This window comes from Dipteris shenzhenensis, chromosome 31 (genome assembly GCF_047967505.1).
Source record: "Dipteris shenzhenensis isolate YYH24624 ecotype China chromosome 31, Dip_SZ_1.0, whole genome shotgun sequence".
In the NCBI taxonomy this organism is placed as follows: domain Eukaryota; kingdom Viridiplantae; phylum Streptophyta; class Polypodiopsida; order Gleicheniales; family Dipteridaceae; genus Dipteris; species Dipteris shenzhenensis.
In genome coordinates this window covers 13963464-13982229 of record NC_141626.1, presented here as the reverse complement: position 1 = coordinate 13982229, position 18766 = coordinate 13963464, and the positions used below count along the sequence as shown (strand labels likewise).

The following is an 18766-nucleotide window of genomic DNA, read 5'->3' as shown; positions in this document are numbered from 1 at the left end:
AGGTTTGTGGGCTCTTTGTTGCAAATCCTTGGCTAGGTGCATCTCCCCTAAGCACTCAAAAAGTGGGTTATTTTTGTGATCCAAGCTTTGCTTGTTATTGCGTTCAATTTTGAAACTTTTCATCAAGAAGTGATACATACCTCAGCTGTGCCGTATGAAAATGTTGAAAGCAATACTTACCAATGATGAGTGCATTGTAGGGGAGCTTGTAATTCTTCATTTTGGCCATGATGTATAGCAGCTTGGCATAAATGAAGAGTTAGAAGGGAGGACATTATAGGTGGTGTGTTTGGGTTCATCTCGAGATCAAGGTGGTGGGCACACACGCTATTGTTGTGACTATCTGAATGCTTGGAGCCATGTATACATATTTGTTAGGTCAAGTGGAGTAGTTCATCAATAGTGAGACCGTTCCCTCTGTGACTCATTATTAGCATCATCTAGTTTTTTTCTAGGTATGGTAGTTTCTTTTGTCTAGTATTTTCTAGCTCATCATGGGTCATAATGAAGAGCCTCCCCGAATCTTGGTCTTTGGCAACATGACCTAGTTGAGTTGTTAAGACTTTGATACATTTGTTGTTGGCATCTGCATCTTGGTGGTCGTAGAATGAATGCTCATACAATAGCAATAGGACCTAACACCAATTATTGAGCTGTAAATTGGGACAATTGACAAAAAGTCCATTGCTACCATGTGATGAGTTGGTTGCTAGCAATTACATTTTCATTGCCACCAATCTAGCCATGGGAGTTTGAGTTCTCTAAGTCATGAAAATAGTGGGTTACCATTGTTGCTAGTAGAAAATTTCATTGTCCTATTGCATTTTCTTGTTAAGTCATGCGAAATAGCGTTATAATTAAAATTCTACCAAGAAGAACTAGTTTTTGCCTAGCTTAGACTCTATTTGTAGCCGTTTCATTCCATCGATGAGTAACTAGTAATCATAAGAACTCTTGATTCTTCTACATATGCCATTGGGATTTAGTACATAGGAGTTCCTGTCATGCCTCTTGTCACAAAGTTTTTTATCGAAAGCGAATAGACATTGAAAAACCTCACCCTTCAAAAGGAGTGACTCGCCTTTTATACATGGGGCATCCTCATCTTTGGACTTGGTTCTTCTCGGCACAATGCCTCCTAACCCTTAGGCTATCCAAATCTTGCTAGTATTGATGATCATTATCAAACCCACATCCTTGTTGACGCCGACTTGACCTCAATACTCAACTAGTTATCATGCATAGTATTTGCCCCTTGCACACATTCTCTCTTGGGATGGAGGGGATCATCTCTCTCTGACTTACCTTCTTCTATTTACCCATTGGGTAAATCCAAGGGATACTTGGGATATATCTCAAGGTCTGAAATTGGGATGCCTTCCGAGGTGGAACTTTGGATTGGCAAATCCTTTGCTCCATCAACTAATTTTGTTTGAGCTAGGGGGTTGATGGGTGACACTTTCAGCACTCACTAATTTTGTTTGCGCTAGGGGGTTGTTGGGTGACACTTTCTCCACTTTAGGATTGTCTTGCTAGTCTTGGTATAAGGAGTCCAAGGGGAGCTCTTGCGATTGCATCCTCATAGTAGCTCAACCCTATCTTAGCCTTAGTCTTCTATATTTGCCAAGTTTTGTTGTTCTTCCTTTTGGAAGTTTCTTCTTGTTATCACTATTGCAGTTTTCAACTTAGTGCTGACTATCAACTTTTTGAGTAGAACTCCCAACTTCATTTGGGGAAGTGGTTTCTTGACCACCGGGAATCATGTTGATTATATTGATACGCTCCCATGTGGTATCTAGGTGGTAGGTTCTTGGTTTGGCTTTATACTGTTCCATAACATGTTACATATTAGGGTGTACAATCTTCAGGTGGGCATATCTTAAGTGACGAGCCTTTTGTTTCCTAAAATTCTTTGTCCATTTCACCTCAAGCTTATTGCACACAATGCATAGGATAGCTCGTAGACCATCCCACTTAGTAAATATGATCTACCACATGCTAAAACATTTGCACCTATTTCAAAATGGCGCCCTTAGTGGTTATCTGAGCAATATGTTGCTCTTTAGCATTAATGTTGCCACATAGTTATCGTATAGATTGATGATGGTGGGTACGTATTACCAAAGGAATTACTAATTGTTTGGGAAAATATAGCTCGATTTGAAAGCCAATTTTGCATTCATTTGGTGGATCAGGAACTTGATGTTGAATTACAATGCTCTCCTTGGCTCGCACCATAGCAACTAGTGGGACATCCTTGTTTGCCTTCAGATGCTTCTTCGATTGGCTTTGGATCATCCTCGTGTGGCATTTCGATGTCCATGTCACCCTCTTGGGGGGGTTGGACATATCAATGACCTCTTGGACCCTAACACTAAGGGGTATTATCTCATATTCATCTTTTATTATTTTTTGAGATTGCATGCATCCCTCTTCTTTGTCAACTCATGTTGGCCTTTTTGCATATTGACGGGCCTGCTGGGCCTTTCCTGCATTAGGCATATTGATTATTGTTGGAATAGTTGCATGCAGAGAGCTTAGTGACACTCTATCTACGACTATAAGGTATATGTACTTTGCTAGGCATCGAAAAACACGATCCTTTTGCTAATTGGACAACACCTCTATCATTGTGGAGCTTTCTCGTAGGCAAGGTATGCACTTCACAAGCTCATGAATGCATTGATATCTTTTGCCATGGGCTATTTTTGTTGTCTACCCATTTGAGTCGGGTTCATTGAGGGATCACTATCATCACCAAAACAAGGCATGCATGCCAAGATGTTTCCCCCCATGTTTCCTTTAGAGTGGTGTGTGCCTTCTCAATGCATCTTTGTCTACTATCAAATCTACCAGAGTAGAATTGGTTAGTTGGGCTATCAACAATGTAGTGCTCTCTTTCTTAAGTTGCTTGATTTCCTTAGCCTTGACATGGCCGTTGGCCTTGTGCATCTCGACATCCTGGGGGCGATCCCTTTGTAAAAACCCAAAAAAACATGTGTGAGCAACCCATATCCAAAATACCCCTAAATTTTAAAATGTACTTTTTTTGGGCCCCTCTTCTATAAGCCCCCTCCATACATGTACATACCACACACTTTTAGCCGGAAAAGAAACCGAGACCAAAGGCTAGAGACTAAGTATGGCGACGCTCAAAGGCCATAGAGAAAAGGAGATCACGAGGGCGAAGGGATGTCATAGGGGTGAATAAGGAATTAGAAGTGGAGGGAAGGAAAAGGGAGACTATGACACAAGGGGAAAGGGAGAGTGGGAAGAGAAGCAAGTACATGATAGGAAGAGGAATGTTGAGATGTAGACATCAAGGGAAGTGAACCATACTTTATTGGAAAGGAGGGATGAGAGGGAAATATCAAAATACTAGCTAGGTGGCTTTACAAGAATGAGCGTGTCCCATCAAGGAATTGCCCCTTCCTTTTATAGCCAAAAGAGGGGGTCTCTCCACATTAATGTATCCTCCCACATGCATGGTGTGTGTGGAAAAGTCTCCCATGTGGGCTAGGTGGGTACGCACTCTCAATTGTATGCGACAACCCTTTGCCTCAATTTTCCACATAAATCAAGCCCCATATCTCAAGTCTATGATACTCCCTTGGTCTCTTTCCAATTTTTTAATAGGTTCAAACCTCTAGGAGGACAAGTGGAGGGTTGGCACAAGGAATCTTGCCACCTCATCCTACTTTCCCCATTATTTAACTAGCTCTCTTTGTCCTTCTATACCTCCCCCACATGGGCCTATCCCATATGGAGGGAATAACTCAATATAATAGCCATCTCCACCCATTTTATATTGCTTCTCCCATGGACTTTGAGCCATATCTCAATTATTGCATCCTAGGTGGAGGGGTGGCACATGGAGGAGCCATGCCACCTTGCATTTTATAATATTACCATTATGGATTATGTACAACACACCTTATGGGTCCTCCTACATGGAAGGGTGGCACATGGTCATGCCTTGCCACCTCAACCTTGGGCCCTATGCACACCATATTTGATTATACTATTGCCACATATACAAACACACATACATATTAATGCCTTTTTCCTTAGACAATTTTATCCATAACAGTTCCCCCCCCCAGGCAGGGAATGCACCGCATTTCCATGCCTGGGACCATCACGCACAAAGAAAGGCTTGAGGTAGCGCTTGTTGATCACCTTCTTGCCATATGGTTCATGCAGCTCCTGAACTTGTACAGACCCATTGCTACGTTCTTTGATGACTTTGTATGGACCAGCCCACAGTGGCAGAAACGTCTTATCCATTTGGTGGTCCAATCTGTTATCAAAGCATAGCACAACATCCCCCTCAGCAAAGTGTCTTACCCATCCCTTGCGAATCTTAGCATCCAATCGGGCCTTTTGTCGATTCTTTTGGATCTCTGTTTGATGTAGTACAAGGCGTCGGGTCTCATCTAACTTGTACCAATCTGGCCTCTACATGTTCATCTTCTGTCATCCTCTGTTCCTGTGCCAATCTCAAGGCCGGAATCTCTATCTCAAGTGGTAAAACTGCCTCAGTACCATACACCAACTCAAAAGGGGTGTGACCTGTAGATGTTTTATGAGTGATGTTGTAAGCCCACACTGCTTCAGTGACCTTCTGATCCCATTGGCTCCTATTCCCTGCGGCCATTTTTCCTATGGTTTTACAGAGGAGGCCATTGGTCCGCTCTGTTTGACCCATGGATGCTGGATAATAGATGCTAGAAGTGTGATGATCAATGCCCATGTGATCCATGAGTAACTCCACTGCTTCATTTAAGAATGGACTCCCATGGTCAGAGACTATCTCCATGGGTGTCCCAAACCTTGTGCAGATACATTCAAATATGAAACTTCCATTTGCAGCAGAGAGAGCGATAGCTTCAGCCCACTTAGTGACATACTGAGTGGCTACCAAAAGATACTTCTTTTTGCGGGCAGTCATGGGCAAGGGCCCGACAAAATCTATTCCCCACTTCTGAAACGGATGGATGGACATCACTGGGTGATGTTGCCCGGGACGCAAATCCTTCCTACCGAAGAATTGACATGGTTCACAGGTTTTGCAATACAAAGTGACATCCTTGAACAATGTCGGCCAATAGTATCCAGCATGTAAAATCTTCTTAGCTGTATAGTCACTGGCATAGTGGCCTCCACAAAACCCATCATGATAATGCTTCAATACCTTAGGCACTTCATCTGCATCAATGGCCCGTCTGAGTACCCCATCCATGCCTTGACGGTACAACACCCCATCAAGGAGGGTGTAGCGCCTACTATCTCTGCGGATCTTCTTTCTCTCATAGCTTGTACCTTCTGAAGGAAAGGAGAAAGCGGTCAAAAACTTATATATACCACCATACCAAGGATCCCCAACTTCTATGGCTGCTACCAGGGTTACATCAAGGCACTCCTCTAAATCAATCAAAGCATTCTTCAAGTTGGAACAACCCCCTTTTACAATTTTGAAAGAAAAATCATATTCTTGTAGAACTGCCAACCATTTGGCCAACCGGCCCATGGGATTTGGTGATTGAAGAACCTGCTTTGCAAGACCAGTGTCAGTGAGTATAAAGAAGGACCTTCCAGCCACATAATGCTTAAATTTCTCAATGCAAAACACCAAAGACAAGGCATGCTTGTCGGCCTCTGAATAGCGTCGCTCAGTGTCGAGCAATTGTCGAGAAGCAAATCGAACGGGATACATGAACCGATCCTCCCCTTGCTGGAGAAGAATACCTGCCAGAGTGTGCTCTCCAAACCCAGGATTGATATAGAAGGTCTTTGACCAGTCTGGATTGCGTAGAATGGGTTCTGAAGCCAGAGCATTCTTGATTTGTGCAAACCCATGATCACAATCCTCATTCCAAGAGAAATCAACCCCATCTTTTAATAGCATAGTCATGGGCCGTGTCAAAGCAGCATACTGATCAATGAAGCGGCGATAGTATCCTGCTAGATTGACAAATGAGCGTACCTGACGTTTGGTTGTAGGTGGGGAGAGCTTGAGGATGGCTTCTACCTTCTCGGGGTCAGGCTTGATGCCCTCGGATGAGACAACATGTCCCAATAACCTCCCTTGAGTGGCTCCAATGGTGCATTTCTCAGGGTTGAGACTGCCATTTGCATCATTGACCCTTTGGAAGGCCAATCTAACCTTCATGATGTGCTCCTTACGTGATGAGAATATACAGAAATCATCTAAAAACACCTCCAAGAAATCCCCCAAATAAGGAGCAAACACCATCTGCATGAATCTTTGAAAGGTGGCAGGAGCATTGGTGAGCCCAAATGGCATTACTTTGAATGCAAATGTCCCCCAGGGTGTGGCAAATGTGGTTTTAAGCACATCTTCCTCGGCAATTCTGATTTGATAAAACCCAGAGTAACCATCACAGAAAGTATACATCTCATGTCCACTTACCTTCTCAAGAATGAGGTCTTGAAAGGGTAGAGGATGATGATCCCTCTTGGTGGCAGCATTGAGCTTCTTATAGTCGATGCAGACCCGCCACTTGTTGTTTTTCTTTGGGATGACTACCACTGGTGAAACCCATTCAGTATTGTGAATCGGAACAATAAACCCAGCCTCTACAAGCTTCTGCAACTCTGATCGCAAAGCGTCGGTCTGTAGGGGCCCTAATCTCCGATACTTCTGAGCCACAGGCTTTGCATCAGCTTCAGCTCTATCTTGTGCTCTATGGTAGTCACATGGCGAAGGTGGTGGTAGCTAGTTGCAAAGAGGTCAAGGAAATCTTTGAACATTTTAAGAAACTCATCTTTCTCACCTGGAGTGAGGTCTGGAGAAAGCATTGATTCGAGCTGTTGAGGACTAGCTGTTATCTTTTCTGTAGGTGGCAGGGTCGGAGACACCCCCATCATGTAAACTTCCTCCTCTGAGAATTCCCCCCCCCGTCTGATTCTTCCATGGACTCAGACTCAGACACTGAAGATGAGAGAGTATCACTGTCATGCTCCTCTTCTTCTTCCGGTTCCATGGCACCAGGTTGCACAGGGATTTTCTCCTTGGAAGCACCAAAAGACATGTGTCCTGTCTTCCAATAGCTGACTGCATCACTTTTTCTCAACCATGGTCTCCCGAGTATGGCAGGGTAACTTCTGCCTGTATCTTCAATGTCCACTACATAGAAATTGACAGTGGTGGTCAGCCCGTTGACAGTGATGGGCAAATCCTCAATGACTCCCATGGTGGCGAGTCGTCGACCATCTGGTACCTTGATTCGAGTGGAGGAACGCCTTGTACATTTCAAATTCAATTTCTTCATGATACGGGGCACCATGATATTACATGCAGCTCCCCCATCAACACACACATTTTTGACACGGCAATTATCTATGATGACATCTACTGTGTGTGGGTGCCGATCAATTTCTTCAGAGATAGAAGATACCTCTCGTACCTTTCCCTTTTTCTTGCTCTTCCTTGTTGAGAGACCTTGCTGCAGCTCACGTCTCACCTTAGGGCTTAATGCTATTAGTTGAGGGAGTGTGATGCTCAAAGAACGATGAGCAAGGTCTTGAACAACCGAATAGTCCTCTTGCCCTGAGCCGATGGGAAAATCCGAGGGTGACCACTTACTCCTGCGAGATCTTTTAGTCTTCTCTGTTGGTGGGTCTGCCATCTCAGCGTCTGAGGGCTCTGAGAAGGACACCTTCTTCCTGGGGCGGCCCGGGTCCACGGTTTGGAGAGGGGTCCAAGGTAGCACGAGTTCTTTTCCTGAGATCAAGGATCTCCACATCAGAATCCTCAGTGCCCGACTCACTTAGAAGATTCACCCTTGGAATATTGGGGCATTCTGTGCGATAATGACCCTTCTGCTGGCACTCGTAGCATACAACATTAGCACGATCTCTTGGAGGGCGGTTGGCTTGATTTCTGATGCCCACCATCTCAAGCCGAAGATCATTCAGGGCCTTGGCTAGGTCATTGACTCCAGGTTCTGTTGCAGGGGGGGCCTCTTTAGTTGGAGGGGCCACGGGAGTAGAGAGGAGGGGGGCTCGTGGTCGAGGCTGGGGAAATCTTCGAGGCGGAGGATGAGGATATCCACCTTGTTGAGGGTAAGCAGCTAAGGGAGGACCATACATCTGAGGTGGAGGCGGTGGATACATCCCTGAGGGGTGGGGGTATGCCCCTGAGTTAGACCCCCCAGGTTGTTGTTGCAGGAATGGAGGGGGATGCGGAGGGACAATCGTCTTCTTTGAAGCGGGGTCAGACTGAACTTTGTCAAACTTTTGAGCAATCTCATGTGCTAGCACCATAGTTTTTGGATTCTCCCATTTAAGCTTGAGGCGGAATTTGAGAGTGCTCTCAACGGAAGCAAGAACGGAAGAAGGAGAGAGAGAGAGACAGAGAGCCACACAAGTTTGGTGGGTGTAGAACTACCCTAATCTTCTTTTTCATTCATTTATATATGTGTTTGAGTATTGTACATAACCGGGGTTAAGGCACAGTGACCTTTAACCCCCACAACCTCCCACTTAAAGGACAATGTGCCTTTAAGAGAGAAACAACTAGTGAGCATACTATCCAATGCCCATCAATACACGACAATACTCAAACCGCTGACTAGGTAGACTCTTCGTCAGCATATCTGCAGGGTTATCATCTGTATGAACCTTGACAAGCTCTATGCGCTTGTCCTCAAGTACCTCCCTGATGAAATGGTACCTGACCTCAATGTGTTTGGTCTTTGCATGAAAGACCGGTAGAACGCTTAAATGCCTACGAACTGATAATGGTGGAGAGTATCTCTCTCATGACTTTCAGCATTTCTGTGATACACGTGGGATTCAGAGGGAGCTCACATCCCCTCGTACTCTAGAGCAAAATCCAGTTGCAGAAAAGATGAACCGTACCATTCAAGCAAGGTTGCAATGCATGCTTTCCAATGCAAGTCTTTCTGGTGGTTTTTGGACTGAGGCAATGAAGATTGCAGTGCATGTGATCAATAGATCACCTAGTAAGAGTTTGGATGGTGGTATTTCTGAAGAGGCATGGAGTGGCAAGAAGCCCTCTTACTCTCATTTGCGTATATTTGGGTGTGAGGCATATGCACATGTGCCACAAGAGCTTCGAAAGAAGCTAGATCCTAAGTCTAGGAAATGCATCTTTCTGGGTTATGGTGAAAGTGGAGAGATGGGCTATCGTCTCTGGGATCCAGAAGCAAAGAAGATCATACGCAGCCATGATGTGGTCTACAATGAGCAAAAGATGCATAAGGCACCCATGAGGGATGTGGAAATGAGAAAAATAACTTTCCAGGATGTGAATCCACCTACATATGTTGATAGACAGCAAGCTGTCCATGCACCAAATGTGCAAGAAATGGTGCCACCAAGTACTCCCACAGGTATACAATCAAGGGTAGATGATGGATCATCTATTGGTGGAAATGATGAGCCAAATGTGGCTGATATGCAAGTGGGACAGCAAGCTGAAATGCCATTGAGAAGATCATCTAGAGTGTCTAGACCGCCTGATAGGTTTGTTCCAGGGGTAGACTATGTGATGCTTACTGATTGCGGGGAGCCTTCTTGCTACAGAGAGGCTATGATGCGTGAGGATCAACGCAAGTGGGAGTATGCTATGCAATCAGAGATGAGTTCACTTATGAAGAATAAGACTTGGGACTTGGTTTCTTTGCCACATGGAAAGAAAGCATTGCCATGTAAATGGGTCTACAAAATGAAGGTCACAGGTGATGATGTGCCTAGGTACAAGGCCCGTTTGGTTGCTAAAGGGTTCAAAATAAAGAAAAATCCCAAATGCTAGTGCCTGCAAGAGAGAATCACACCAAATACCAAGTGCACCCAAATGTGTATGCCACTATAGAGTGAAATATCACCAAAAAACTCAAAACTCAAAGCATCTGACTCATGTGCATATACTATGCATCCATATGAGCAAATCTGGCCCAAAAGAAAATGCCAATAAGTGCCAAATGACTCAAGCATAAACACTGTCCACTGGCATATGCATCAATAATGTCTCATCCAAGAGAGCATAGCACTATCAGTGCATCACCTGCAATGTTTCAAAGCTGTCCCTCAGCATAAAATAGCATCCATGTGCAAAGCGTTCATAAAAAATAGCATCCCACAAGGCAATTTGGGCCTATCAGCGCATCCAACAAGGACCACAATGCATCCAAATGGCCTATAAATCATCCACTGCAACCCAATGCACACCACGAATGAGCGCACACTACTCAAACTGCAACCAGAGTGATCTGCATAAGGTATGCTCAAGAAATCATAGTCCCACAGTAATGAGCGCTACTAAAAATAGAACCTGAGATGCCTCAAAACATGGGCGCCATTGCATAATCGGAATCAGCAAGAAAATTCACAAATATCTCTCTTCTGCCAGAACTCCAAAATCCCAACCGATGAGTGAGAAATGGGAGTCAACACTTATCCACTGCCATGTGGCATAAATCTAAGGTTTCAAAACCTTAGTATGAAAAATGCATAACAGAGAGACGAAATCGAATACACAGAGATTTATAACTCTGAAAATCCTCCACCGAATCACGCAAGAACTGATAGGTAGGGGTTTTTGGGCGTCCGGAACGCAATGGGATAGACGGTTTTGGAAACCGTGGTCTCAATCACTGGGTCCAACACACAGACTGAAAAACGTTTTTTGAAACAGAGCTATCTGTAAACTCCACCGGAGTGCGAATGATGAGCAACATAGAAGTTTTAGGACCTCCTGAGTCCACCGGAACTGACAGATCTGCAAATGGTTGCTCCAAACTTGAGTTCCAACACTCGGGCAAAAAACGCAGGAACTGACACAGTGAGTCAGAAATCCATTGAAATGATCCCAGATTCAAGAATGAAGGTGTTTCCAAGCTCCTGAAGTAATGTGGACACCAAAAGCAAGCAATAGTTGCCTCTACAAGTCAATATGGAGTCTCTGTCATCGAACGGAACAGGGAAAAGCTCAAAAAACGACTTTTTCTTTGAAAGCTCTTAACAGGCTCTCAAAACCACTTCGTAAAGCCAAAGTGACTTTTCCAAAGGTTCTTCCAAGGTCTCTGCACACTCGGATGCAAGTAAAGTCACCCACAAAGCTTCCCACAGAGCTTCTCCTTCCTCCCACAGAGCTGCTGAGCTTCAAGCATTCACGCACGCTCAGCTAGATCTCCCAGGCTCTGATACCAGTTGAGAGTGCTCTCAACGGAAGCAAGAACGGAAGAAGGAGAGAGAGAGAAGAGGAATGTTGAGATGTAGACATCAAGGGAAGTGAACCATACTTTATTGGAAAGGAGGGATGAGAGGGAAATATCAAAATACTAGCTAGGTGGCTTTACAAGAATGAGCGTGTCCCATCAAGGAATTGCCCCTTCCTTTTATAGCCAAAAGAGGGGGTCTCTCCACATTAATGTATCCTCCCACATGCATGGTGTGTGTGGAAAAGTCTCCCATGTGGGCTAGGTGGGTACGCACTCTCAATTGTATGCGACAACCCTTTGCCTCAATTTTCCACATAAATCAAGCCCCATATCTCAAGTCTATGATACTCCCTTGGTCTCTTTCCAATTTTTTAATAGGTTCAAACCTCTAGGAGGACAAGTGGAGGGTTGGCACAAGGAATCTTGCCACCTCATCCTACTTTCCCCATTATTTAACTAGCTCTCTTTGTCCTTCTATACCTCCCCCACATGGGCCTATCCCATATGGAGGGAATAACTCAATATAATAGCCATCTCCACCCATTTTATATTGCTTCTCCCATGGACTTTGAGCCATATCTCAATTATTGCATCCTAGGTGGAGGGGTGGCACATGGAGGAGCCATGCCACCTTGCATTTTATAATATTACCATTATGGATTATGTACAACACACCTTATGGGTCCTCCTACATGGAAGGGTGGCACATGGTCATGCCTTGCCACCTCAACCTTGGGCCCTATGCACACCATATTTGATTATACTATTGCCACATATACAAACACACATACATATTAATGCCTTTTTCCTTAGACAATTTTATCCATAACAACACACACACACACACACTATATATCCTCTTCTATTAAAACAAATTTGTCCCTCTTCCCTTAATTTCGTTATTTTAAAACAAATTTCTCCTAAGTCTCCCCTATTTTTTACTTGTTCTTGTTTCCTAATTCTGCTCATTATTTTACCTATTATTTCCATTTTTTACTGTATTGTTTTCCTAAATATTCTTCTAAACTTTTCGTAATCTTTGTCTATTTTCTCCCCTACATTCTCTCTCTCTCTCTCTCTCTCTCTCTCTATCCTCAAATTAAAAATTTAAGTATTTACACTTTAATTTTTCTAGTCCCTATTTTTTCCTTCATTTATTCCCCAGTTTGTATCTTAATTCTCCTCATTTGTGCTCTAGTTCCTTAAATTTTGTTTATTATTTGATTTTCCTTTCATAACTTTTCCTATTTCTTATGGTCCTTATCTTCTCCTTATTTTTGCTTTGTATTTTTCTTGAGTTTCTTTTTTTAAATTGAAAAGCATTTACAACTTTTTATATAATTTATAATCATTTTCCTTACATTTTTCCTAGGTGTATTACTTCCTTTCTCCTAAAGTTTAATTCTAAAATTTTTTTTCCGTATTATTTAGTTATCCCTAAACCACCAAAAACACCCCCCCTATTTCTTTATTGGTGCTACTTAGTTTTTTTCTTTTATAATACCTTTCTCCTACCTCTAGTGACGCTAGTCCTCTTTATAGCCTGTGTTACTCCCAACTCTCATCCTATCAAAGGTAAACTAACCCACACGCTGCTTCATATACTATGTGGCTTGGTCTTAAATACCCCCACTGCCCCAAAAAAATCCCCAATGTCTCGACTCTCCCGACTCCCCCTACCCTATCCTATTTATTAAACCCTCCCACCCATAGTCTTCTTTGCCCACTATCCCTAAGTCCCTTGCTCAGTATTTTCTCACGCTCGCCGTGCTCTAGACTCTCCACCACAGCTCTACACTCTGTGCTTCGTACTCTCAAATGTCCTAACCTCTGCAGTCTGCCCCGAGATACATTGAACTATTACCTAGCTCCAGTCATGGTCTCGTTGACTGCCGCTGGCGTCCGTGCTGCCCAGCGTCTCACAACTGACGGCCTATACCTTCTCCTCGGGTACTGCTTACACGTTATGGCCTTTAAGGCATCTAGCACGCTCCGCTTTCCTCGAGTATCGCTCCCGGCGCTTCACATGGCCACGACAGATTCACACGGTCTAAAAGGTTACACGTCCTTGGCCTACCTTATTTTTTTGATTTACAGTCTATGCCTTCCCCCCTCCTCTCTATTTATTTGTTGTATAAGTCCTTCCCATTATTTAGATTCGACTTTCCCCCCCCCACCCTCTCTAATTATAAAGAAATTTCCCTTCTCTGTATATATGCACTGTGTTCCCCCCCCCCTTCCCCTCTTTAAGTATATACACACATATATATTTCCCCCTTCTCTAAGTATATATATACTTTAATAAATCCCCCCTCCTCTCTAATTATAGATATTTTTTTTGCCCGCCCCCTCTCTAAATATAGATATTCATTAATAATTTCCCCCCCTTCAATTATATATATTTTTACCTGTGTGCCCCCCCTCTAATTATATATATTCTTTAATAAACCCCCCCTTTTTTTAATAATTATATATATATATATTACATTCTCTCCCTTATTGTTTTAGCCTCCTTCCACTTTTTTTGCTCCCCTCCTTCGTCTCTTTCCTTCCCCCTTCTCTACACACTTTATTCCCCTAACTTTTTTCTTAGTTCTCCCCCTTTCAATATCCCTTAAAACAATATCCAATCCCCCCCTTTTTTTCTAGTAATTTGTATCAAATTTCCCTCTATTTTAAGACACAAATTGCTTGGTTTTTTCAATAAATAGATCTTCTAGCATTTCTCACCCACACTTCTTCCATAGATCCCTCCCCTTCCACACTCATGTCATCTAACCCCCTTCTACAGAGGTTCAATTTTCCTCTATAGCCTCTAAACCCACTTTTTACTCAAACATTCTTGTATTTACATTATGCTTGATAAGTTTATGACCAAGCATTAATTTTTATTGTGACTCCAATAACAAGGGAGGGGTGTTTATGACACTTGTCTTCCCAACTAAAGTTAAAACTAGTTCTTCTTGTTTTGCTTCTTGGATGGTGGCAGGTATGTAGACTCCCCTCTTCAATAAAAGTGATGCTAGGCTAGGACTTATCCAAGCTTTAATTTTATAAAGTTGTGCAAAATCATTTTTTTGCCCACCACCTAGCAACTTTTAGTGGTTAACCTAATGGGGACCCTGACCTTGGAGCTTGGACTGCCTCATGGATTCGACAATTATTCACCAACTTTTGTGTTATGAACGGCCATAGAGTGAATAATTTTTTATCCACCCTTATTTGAGCTTTGTGTGCCATGTTGTTAAAAGGTTTTTTATTTGAAACACACACACACACACACACACACACACACACACACACACACACACGCGTGTGTGTGTGCGTGCACACACACACGTGTGTGTGCGTGCACACACACACACATGCACGCATGCATGCATGCATGCACACACACACACACACACTTTGTTTTTATGACATTATTACATTTAGCTATAATTATCCTCTTTTACATACAAAGATTTCCCATTGATATTGTACGTTTTGGATAATTACTGTTTTTAAATATTAATCTATACTAAGTTGTCCGTGATCACACCCACCACTTGTGATATAGGGTGAGGAGTAAAATGTATTTCTAATTAAAATTAGCAAAAAAAATTGAGGATAATAAGGTGGCAATGGTTGTTGGGCAAAGAAAAGCTTAGACCATGTGCGTATGGGGTGGCAAAACGGTGGAATGTTAATGCACCCTACCGTGTCAAAACCTATTTTATAGTGGGGTTGCCCTTCTCTTATGCTTAGAAGCTCTTCAAAGCGCTAAGATAGTTAATCCTCTTGCTTGCATCTTGCTTGCTTCCTCTTTGAAATGGCCGGGCCTCTTTTTGATTTCCTTGTGCTTGCCTTGCCGTGCTTCGTTTCGCCAATACATTGGTGCGCTCCGAACTGTCTTGACATTACAACTGTCTCCAAACTGCACGTTTAACTCTTTTCTCCTTTGATCACGTTTGTCTAAACTGCTCTTCGGGCCGCCTTCCTTTTTTTCCATCTCCATGCCTTCCTTGGAGCTCTGCTCTTTACAAGGGCCTTGTACTTCTTGATGTTGCTTCTCTACTTGACGTCTCTCTCTGGGTCTGCTTCTTGACCACCTTTTTCTTCTTACTTGACGTCGCCATGGTTGCCTCTCCCTCTGCGACAAAGTAGATGGCAAGTTCTCGGTCTACCTCTACCTTCACCAGGTTCTTTGGTGACTCTGCCACCTTGCTCAAAGCCATTAAGACTTCCCAACACTACGTATAGTACTCCTACACCATTTCTCTTGAGTTGTATATGTAAGTTTATCTCTCTCGGACCTATAATGGGTTCTTATGATTTGTTTAGCGTAAGTTTCCTTTGTGGTATGATCAACCCTTTTTGTTCATGCCTGTTTTGCCACTTAGAGACCTTGCCTTTGCCCTTGATCCCCCCGCTATTGTGTCACCTTAGCCACTCAGTGTTTAAACACCCTTATGAAACCCACACGTCATGGCGCTCACTCTATCATCTCTTATATTTCATTACACACACACACACACACACACACACACACACACACACACACACACACACAAGTATTTTAGTCTTAGTCCTTTAGCACACATTAGTCTTTAATCTTTTTTTTTGTTCCTTATTTTAGTTGTAATTTTATCTTTCTCGCCTTAACTAGCTTTTTTTCCCCTTTAAGTAACATTTTTATATATGCTTTTATATATATATATATATATATATATATATATGTATGTATGTATGTATGTATCCTTCAATTGTTTTGTATTCTCTTCGCTAATTTTATTCTCCCTTCTTTTTAAAGAAATTTGATTTTAATATATGTCTCTCTAGTTATTTATTTCTTTTTATTTCTCATTCTTTACACAAACACACACACACACACACACACACACACACACACACACACACACACACACACACACACACACACACACACACACACACACACACACACACACACACACACACACACACACACACACACACACACACAGGAAACTCTCTGTAGCACCAAATTTTTTAATAAAAACATTTTTTAAGCATCTAAACCCCTTTTTTCACTTAATACTTCTTAGGAGTTCATTCAATTTTTTATGATCATTTAATTAGTTTCTTTTATCATATAATTTTGGTAATGTGTATGGATTTTTCGAAGGGCATGGAATAACCTCCTTTTTTTCCTTTTTTCTTAATTAATTATTTGGTTAGGGGTATGGACTAACCCCCTTTTAAAGTATTTTCTCAATTAATTTATGTACATTTTATTACCCTCATAATTTACTCCCCTCTCTAAAATAATCCTTTTTGTTGATCTTAAACCTTCAAACAAATTTTGGCAGTCTTAGAAGTGGTTTCATTTTCCTTCTGAAATCTGAAAGGTTTGTTCAAATAAGTAAAGCGATAACAACTCAAGGAATATAGGCATTAAGTGTCTACCCAAATTCAACGATATTGTTCTAACAAATGGTTGGTTTGGATGGTGGCAAGGAAGTGGACCCTAACCTTGGAGCTTGGACTACTTGATGGATTCGACACTTTTGTACCAATTGTATATATATTTTATGTACACCCATAAAATGAGTAATTTATTATCCACCCTTATTTGAGCATCATGTGCTGTGTTGTTAAAAGGTTTTATTTTTTAAAAACACACACACCCAAACCCTATTAACCTTTGGTTGGGTTAACCATGTGTCACGTTGCTAATCTTTGGTTGGGTTAGCCACATGGCACATGCCACGTGCCACGTTGCTTGTTAAACTCTTATAAAGTTGTGAGGTTCTTCTACGACTCTGCTTCAGGAATGACTTATCCCTTCCATGTTTTACTTTTTGTTGGAATTGTCATAGCTACACAATCATTGTGCATAGTGCATGATTGTCTCCAAATAGTTATAGAAATTCCACGATGTGTCTTATTCCATTGAACAACTTGAAGATCATAAAACAAATATCCACTTGCAAACAATCATGATATAATCCCTTTTTGCAAACACTTACAAAGAGGCTTCCTCTTTGGACCTTTTGGTGTAGGGCAAGACACCACCTGATGGGTGTCTTGCCCCCATCTTGTGGTGTCCCCTTCGGTGAGGGTGGGTACACACACACACACACACACACACACATTTTCTACACTTACATACATTCATGTAGTTACTAACATTTAGTTATTCACATTATCCCCACTCCCCCCCCCCCTTACTTCTCTTGTCTCTGGAAACCCCCCCAAGTAATCTCTTCCCTAACTAATCCCTAGTCAAAGCTATCCCCCTTCTTAATATTTTCATTTTAAGTAGTATTTAATCCCTAAATTAATAAGCCCACCCTAAACCCCCTCTAATACTTTCATTTTTTCTTCAACTTACCAACACTCATGAGCGAGATCAAAACCCCCCCCCCATTTTTTTACTTTGACATTTTATAAATAAAGATGCCCCCCTGCATGGTTGGCTTTGTTCTCTGAATAGTTGGCATTTAAGTTATTTTCCCCCTAAATAAATGGCACTTGTTCTTTTAAATTAATTTAATTTCACTTAACAACCGTATATATATATATTTATAAATTTCTTTGTTTAGCTAAGACAATGCTTTTTTATGACAGTAATTGTATGGATGAATGCTTTACCAAGACTCCCAGTATTTGGCCTTGGTTAGATGTTGATACTATTAGCATCCGTTTATGGATAAGTAACACATATAGTATTACTTGTATGGTTTGATCTGGTGACACAAACTCTATTTATCTTTTAAGCATATTTGACTGATGTATGTAAACTTGAATTGATCTCTAGTATGGGTGTAATAGACCTCTTGTGTCATGGGTACTTTTTAATTAATCCTCTTGTTTTTTACCCCATTTATCTTTTAGACTATGTATAGCTATTAATTATCCTCTTTTACATACAAAGATTTCCCATTGATATTGTACGTTTTGGATAATTAATGTTTCTAAATATTAATCTATACTAAGTTATCCATGATCACACCCACCACTTGTGATATAGGGTGAGGAGTAAAATGTATTTCTAATTAAAATTAGCAAAAAACATTTAGGATAATAGGTGGCAATGGTTGTTGGGCAAAGTTAAGCTTAGACCATGTGCGTATGGGGTGGCAAAACGGTGGAGTGTTAATGCACCCTACCATGCCAAAACCTATTTTATAGTCGAGTTGCCCTTCTTTTATGCTTAGAAGCTCTTCAAAGCACTGAGATAGTTAATCCTCCTGCTTGCTTCCTCTTCCAAATGGTCGGGCCTGTTTTCGATTTCCCTGTGCCCTGCTATAGTGTCACCTTAGCCACTCAGTGTTTAAACACCATTATGAAACCCACACGTCATGGCACTCACTCTATCATCTCCTATATTTTCTTTCACACACACGCATATATATATATAATATAAGTATTTTAGTCTTAGTCCTTTAGCACACATTAGTCTTTAATCTTTTTTATTGTTCCTTATTTTAGTTGTTGCAATTTTCCTCTATTTTATAAAGATAACTCTTTTTCTCGCTTAACTAGCTTTTTTTCCCCTTTAAGTAACATTTTTATATATACATTTATATATA

General features: G+C 41.8%; 1 long non-coding RNA gene across 1 annotated transcript; it reads left to right on the top strand.

The window, feature by feature from the left end:
* The first annotated feature begins 12892 nt into the window (after window positions 1–12892).
* Window positions 12893–14303, top strand: LOC147881066 (uncharacterized). Its single transcript, XR_015543999.1, has 2 exons — window positions 12893–13267; window positions 14200–14303. It is a non-coding gene; the product is annotated as an uncharacterized LOC147881066 (long non-coding RNA).
* Window positions 14304–18766: the final 4463 nt, after the last annotated feature.